This window comes from Hyaena hyaena, unplaced genomic scaffold (assembly GCF_003009895.1).
Source record: "Hyaena hyaena isolate Hyena2069 unplaced genomic scaffold, ASM300989v1 scaffold_66, whole genome shotgun sequence".
Lineage (NCBI taxonomy): Eukaryota > Metazoa > Chordata > Mammalia > Carnivora > Hyaenidae > Hyaena > Hyaena hyaena.
Genome location: NW_024080696.1, coordinates 4,161,940 through 4,168,940, shown reverse-complemented (window position 1 = coordinate 4,168,940; position 7,001 = coordinate 4,161,940).

Below are 7,001 nucleotides of genomic sequence, written 5' to 3'. Positions count from 1 at the left end.
TCTGTTGATGGACACTTAGGCTCTTTCCATGTTTTAGCTATTGTGGAGAGTGCTGCTATGAACATTGGGGTACATGTGCTCCTATGCCTCAGCATTTCTGTATCCCTTGGGTAAATTCCTAGCAGTGCTATTGCTGGGTCATAAGGGAGTTCTATTGTTAGTTTCCTGAGGAACCTCCACACTGTTTTCCAGAGGGGCTGTACCAATAACTGGCTTTTCTAACATAGAGAAGCAGCATAGACAGACAAAATGCAAAGACAGAGGACTTTATCCTAAATGAAAAAATAAGACAAGGCCATACCAGAGATCTAAGTGAAACAAATGTAAGTAACATACCTGATGAAGAATTTAAGGTAACAATCATAAGGATACTCATAGGGCTTGAGAAAAAGAATAGAAGACTTAGTGAGTTTCTTACCAGAGATGAAAGAGTTAAAAAAGAATCCATCAGAGATGAAGAGTGCAATAAATGAGATTAGAAACATGCTTGATGCAATGAACAGTAGCCTAGAAGAAGCAGAGGAATGAAGTACTGACCTAAAAGACAAAGTAATGGAAATCAATGAAGCTGAACCAAAGAGAGAAAGAAGAATTATGCAGAATGAGAATAGACTGAGAAAACTCAGTGACTACATCTAATATAATAATATTTGTATTATTGGAATCCCAAAAGGAGAGAGAAAAAAGGGAGAAGAAAAAGTATTTGAAGAAATAATAGCTGAAAACTTCCCTAATTTGGGGAAGGACACTGACATCCAAATCCAGGAGGTACAGATAACTCTCATCAAAATCAACAAAAGGCCAACACCAAGGCATATTATAATTAAATTTGCAAACTTTAGTGATAAATAAAAAATCTTAAAAGCAGCAAGATAAAAGAAGGTATTAACTTCCAAGGAAAAACCCATAAGGCTAGCTGGAGATATTTTCAACAGAAACTTGGTAAGCAAGAAGGGAGTGGCATCATATATTCAAAGTTCTGAATGGGAAAAATCTGTAGCCAAGAATACTCTATCCAGCAATGCCATAATTCAGAATAAAAGAAGAGATAGTTTCTTGGGGGAAGCACACTAAAGGATTTCATGACCACTAAACCACCCCAACATACAATTTTAAAGGGGACTCTGGTAGGAAAGGAGAGACCAATAGTGATAGTAGAAAGGCAGGAAACACAAAGCAATAAAAATGAATATTTCTGTAAAAGTCAGTTAAGGAACTCACATACACACGCACACAAAAGAATATGAAATATAATAACATACCTAAAATGTGGGAAGGAGAGGAGAAATGAATAGGTTCAAACTTGAATGACCATCAATTTAATATAGACTACTATTTGCAGAAGAGGTTATATACAAACCTCATGGTGACCATATATCAAAAGCCATTAAAACATGTAAGCATTAGGGGTGCCTGGGTGGCTCAGTCGGTTAAGCATCAACTTCGGCTCAGGTCATGATCTTGTGTTCATGAGTTCAAGCCCTGCATCGGGCTCTGTGCTGACAGCTAGCTCAGAGCCTGGAGCCTGTTTCAGATTCTGTGTCTCCCTCTCTCTCTGACCCTTCCCTGTTCATGCTGCCTCTCTCTCTCTCTCTCTGAAATAAATAAAAACATTAAAAAAATGTAAGGAATAAAAAAAAAGAAATCCAAATATATCACTAAAGAAAATCAGCAAAACATGAAAGAGAGAAAGACAAGAAAGGATAAGAACCATTTGATCATTTCAATAGATGCAGAAAAAGCATTTGACAAAAATGCAACATCCATTCATGATAAAAATTGTCAACAGTATAGGTTTAGAGGGGACATGCCTAAACATAATAAAGGCCATATATGAAAAACCTATGGCTAAAACCATCCTAAATGGGAAAAAACTGAGAGCTTTTCCTCTTCTTTCAGGAGCAAGATGGAGATATCTACTCTCACCTTTTATTCAACATAGTACTGGAAGTCCTAGCCACAGCAATAAGACAACAATAAGGCATCTAAAATCTAAAATGGCATCTAAATCACAGGGATGAAATAAAACTTTCACTATTTGCAGATGGCATGATACCCTATGTAAAAAATCTGAAAGACTCCACTAAAAATATTGCTAAAACTGATACATCAATTCAGCAAAGTCACAGGATATGAAATCAACATACAGAAATCTATTGCATTTCTATATACTAATAATGAAATAATGAAATAGCAGAAAGAGAAATCAAGGACTCGATCCCATAAACCTAACCAAAGATGTAAAATATCTATACTATAAAACATTATGAAAGAAATTGAAGATGACATGGAAAAGCAATCCATGCTCATGGATTGGAAGGACAAATATTATTAAAAAGTCTGTACCACCCAAATCAATCTACACATTTAATGTAATCCCTAACAAAACACCACCAGCGGTTTTCACAGAGCTAGAACAGCAATTCAAAAATTGTATGGAACTATAAAAGACTCTGAAAAGCCAAAGTAATCTTGAAAAAGAAAAGCAAAATTGGGAAGTATCACAATCTGGACTTCAAGTTACATTACAAAACTGAAGTAGTCAAGACAGTATGGTACTGGCACAAAATCAGACACATAGATCAATGGAGCAGAATAGGAAACCCAGAAATGGACCCACAACTATATGGTCAACTAATCTTATAAATCAAATAAAGGCACTTTTATTAAATCAAGCATTAATTTAAAACTCAGATTATTAAGTACCCATGATTAATCTATTTTTTTTTTTTTTGAGAGAGAGAGAGAGCAAGGGAAAGGGGCAGAAGGAGAGAGAGAGACAGAGACAGAGACAGAGAGAGAATCTTAAGCAGTTTCCACACCCGGTGAGGAGACCTATGTGGGTTAATCTCATAACTGTGAGATCATGACCTGAGTCGAAATCTAGAGTCAAATGCTTAACCAACTGAGCCACCCAGTTGCCTTCAATTAATCTATTTTAAAGTTCTTAGAATTGATTAATACATAGTACTTGCATAAAAGCTGATTCAACTCAGATCTCTGGTGGGCGAAAGCCATCTCAAACTTGGGAAAGTTAACTAATGTCTAAAAATTATGTCTAATCACAATGTCTAGCAATGATGTCTATTGGCCAGTCCCCCCTAAATACTTGGCTCCTATAAGGAAACTACTCTACCGACTAGTCTATTGTTTTTAAATAGTTTATTTATTGTCAAGTGGGTTTCCATATAACACCCAGTGCTCATACCCACAAGTGCCCTCCTCCATGCCCATCACCCCCTTTCCCCTCCTCCCACCCCATCTGCCCTCAGTTTGTTCTCAGCATTCAAGAGTCTCTCATGGTTTGCCTCCCTCCCTCTCCCCCACTATTTTTCTCCTTCTTCTCCCCCATGGTCCTCTTTTAAGTTCCTCCTAATCCTTCTATATGTGCAAACATATGTTATTTGTCCTTCTCTGCCTTACTTATTTTTCTCAGCATAACACCCTCAAGGTCCATCCATGTTGCTACACATGGCCAGATTTCATTGTTTCTCATTGCCATGTAGTGTTCCATCGTATAGATAAACCACATCTTCTTGATCCATTCGTCAGTTGGTGGACACTTAGTCTCAGAGTGGCTAAAATGAGCAAATCTGAGGACTCTAGATGCTGGTGAGGATGTGGAGAAACGGGCACCCTCCTACACTGTTGGTGGGAATGTAAACTGGTGCAGCCCCTCTGGAAAACAGTGTGGAGATTCCTCAAAAAATTAACAATAGAACTCCCCTATGACTCAGCAATAGGACTGCTAGGAATTTACCCAAGGGATACAGGAGTGCTGACGCATAGGAGCACATGTACCCCAATGTTCATAGCAGCACTCTCAACAATAGCCGACTAGTCTATTAATGATAACAATTCAGAGAATCTCTAGTTAAAACCAAAAGTGGTGCTTGAGATGTAGAAACTGTGGATGTGGGGAAGTTACAAAACTTTTCCTTCAAGAGAAAATCCCAGAGCCTTGTCAGTGAGATCTTATCTCATTATTGCACTGCAATGCAAAATTGGACTAACTCTTTATTCATAATATTCAATTGGACCTTTCTAAAGGTCTGCATTTTCTAGACTGTCATTTAAAGAATAGGAGCACAGAAAAAAACCACTACATACAATATTATTTAAACTCCTGCTGACTTTGGCTTATGCTAAAGATGGAATAAGAGGAATTAGTATTACTATGCCACCCCTAGCAACTCTCCACACCCCAGCCCTCCAAAATCAGGAAAAAATATATGAGAAAATAGTTTTCAAGACACTGGTCATTAGGCAATGAAGTAAAGTCATCCCTGAAAAATGGGAAATAAATGAGGTGAATCTACAGTTGCCTCAGTATATTATCTTGAGAAAGTTTCCAGTCTGTGGCACAGGGAAAGTGAAGCCAATCAGAGCCTGGTAGACTCCCTGAATTGAGAAGATGGATTTGACATTTTACAATCATCAACAGGTCAATCTACCACAAAGACATTGCAATTCTAAATGTGTATGCACCAAACAATAGTTGCAAAATGTGTAAAGCAAAAGCTGACAGAACGGAAAGGAGAAAGAGATGACCCAAAATTATAGTCAGAGACTCCAACGCCACTCTCTTAGCAATATATATAACTGGACAGAACAACCAGCAAGGATACAGAAGAACTCAACAGCACTACCAACCAACAAAAATATAACTGACATTTATAGAACATTCCACCCTACAACTGAATACAAATCCTTTCTGATTGCCAGTGGAACCAAAGCAGACCATATCCTCAGCCATAAAACAAATGTCAACACATTTTAAAGAACTGAAGCCATACGGAATGAGTTTTCTGAGTACAATGGAATAAAAGGGACTCAATAAGATAGAGGTAGTAGGAAAATCTCCAAACACAAGGAAACTAAAGAATACACTGATAAATAATCCATGGGACAAAGAGGAATTCTCAAAGGAAATAAAAAATACTTTGAACTAAATGAAAATACAATATATTAAAATTTCTGGGACATACCTAAAGCAGTGCTGAGATGGATATTTAGAGCACTAAATGCTGACATTAGAAAAGAGGGAAAGTCTCAAATCAATAATCTTAAGATTCCACCTAAGAACCTAGAAAAAGATAAAACAAACACAAAGCAAGCAGAAGAAAAGAAATAAACATATGAGTAAAACTGAATGAAATTAAAAACAGAAAATGAAATTAATGAAACAAAAAACTCACTCTTGGAAAAGATCAATAAACTTGACAAATCTCTAGCAAGTCTGACCAAAAGAGAGAGAGAGAGAGAGAAGACACAAAGTATCAAAATCAGGAATAAAACAAGAGATATCATTACAGACCCTGCAGACATCAAAAAGATAATAAGGGATAACTATAAAGAACTCTACGCCCATACATTTGGCAGCTTAGAGAAAATGGACCAATTCCTCAAAAAGCACAAACTACAAAAATTCATCCAACACCGAACAGATAATTTGAATAGCCCTACAACTATTAAGAAAATTGATTTTGAAATTTAAAAATTCCCCCCAAAGAAATATCAAGGCCCAAATGGTTTCACTGAAGAATTCTACCAAATGCTTAAAGAATTAATACCAGTTCTATACAATATCTTCCAGAAAACAAATACTTCTAAATTCATTCTCTGGGGTCAGCTTTACCCAGATACCTCCAAAAGACAGCGACAGTACAGCAAAAGAAAACAACAGACTAATATACCTCAAAGATTTAGGTTTTTTAAATCCTTACAATATTAGCAAATAGAATTCAGCAATATATAAGACAAGAATTATATATTATGATGAAGTGAGGTTTAATCCAAGAATGCAAAGTTAATTCAGTTATCAAAAACTGATCCATGTAATTCATTATATTAACAGGCTGAAAAGAAGAAAAATCACACCATAATATCAGCTGTTGCAGTAAAAGCATCTGACAAAATTCAATACTCATTCAGGATAAAAATTCCCAGAGAAACAGGACTAAGGAGAGCTTCCTCAACTTGTTAAAGAACATATACAAAAACCTACAGCTCACATTGTATTTAATGAAAAAAGCTCTCCTCCCAAAATTGGGAACAAAGTAAAGATGTCTGTTCTCATCACTTTTATTTAACCTAGTAATGAAAGTTTTAACCAGTTTAGAAAGGCAAGAAAATAAAATAAAAATGATGCAAATTGGAAAGTAAGAAATAAAATTGTCCCTACTTGCATATGATGTGATTGTATAGGAAACTCCAAGATATCTACACAGAACTTCTAGAATAAATGAGTTTAGCAAGTTCATAGAATGCAAGATAAGCACAAAAATCAATTGCATTTCTATACCTGAGCAATGGATACACAGAAACTTAAATTTAAAATACAATACCATTTAAAATGATTTAAAAATAGGTATAAAGCTAACAAAATGTGTGTGACAAAGACAGTAAAAACTACAAAATAAATAAATAATAATTGCAGATAAATACCATGTTAATAATGATGGGAAGATTCACATAGTAAAGGTGTCAAGCATCCTCAAATCCATATATAGGTTTAACACAATTACTGTCAAAATATTTTGTAGACACTGACAGATTATACTAGAATTCATAAAAGGGAAAGAAACTAGAATTGCTAAAAATAAATTCTGACAAAGAAAAATAAAGTGGGAGAAAACAATCTATCTTATTTCAAGATTTATTATGTAGTTACAGTAATCAAGACTGTAGTGTTGGCAGGATAGACACATGGATCACTGGAACAAAACAGAGAACCCAGAAATAGACTCACAGAAATATAGCCAACTGATCTTTGACAAAGGTGCAAACACTGTTCAATGGAGGAAGAACAGCCTCTTCAATAGACAGTACTGGAGTAATTGGATATCCTCAGGCCAAATAACAACAAACTCTAAGTCTCACACCTTATGCAAAAATTAATTCAAAATATATCACAGACTTAAGTGTAAAACATAAAGCTGTAAAACTTTTAGAAAAAAAACATACAAGAACACATACAGGATCTAGAACTAGACAAAGGG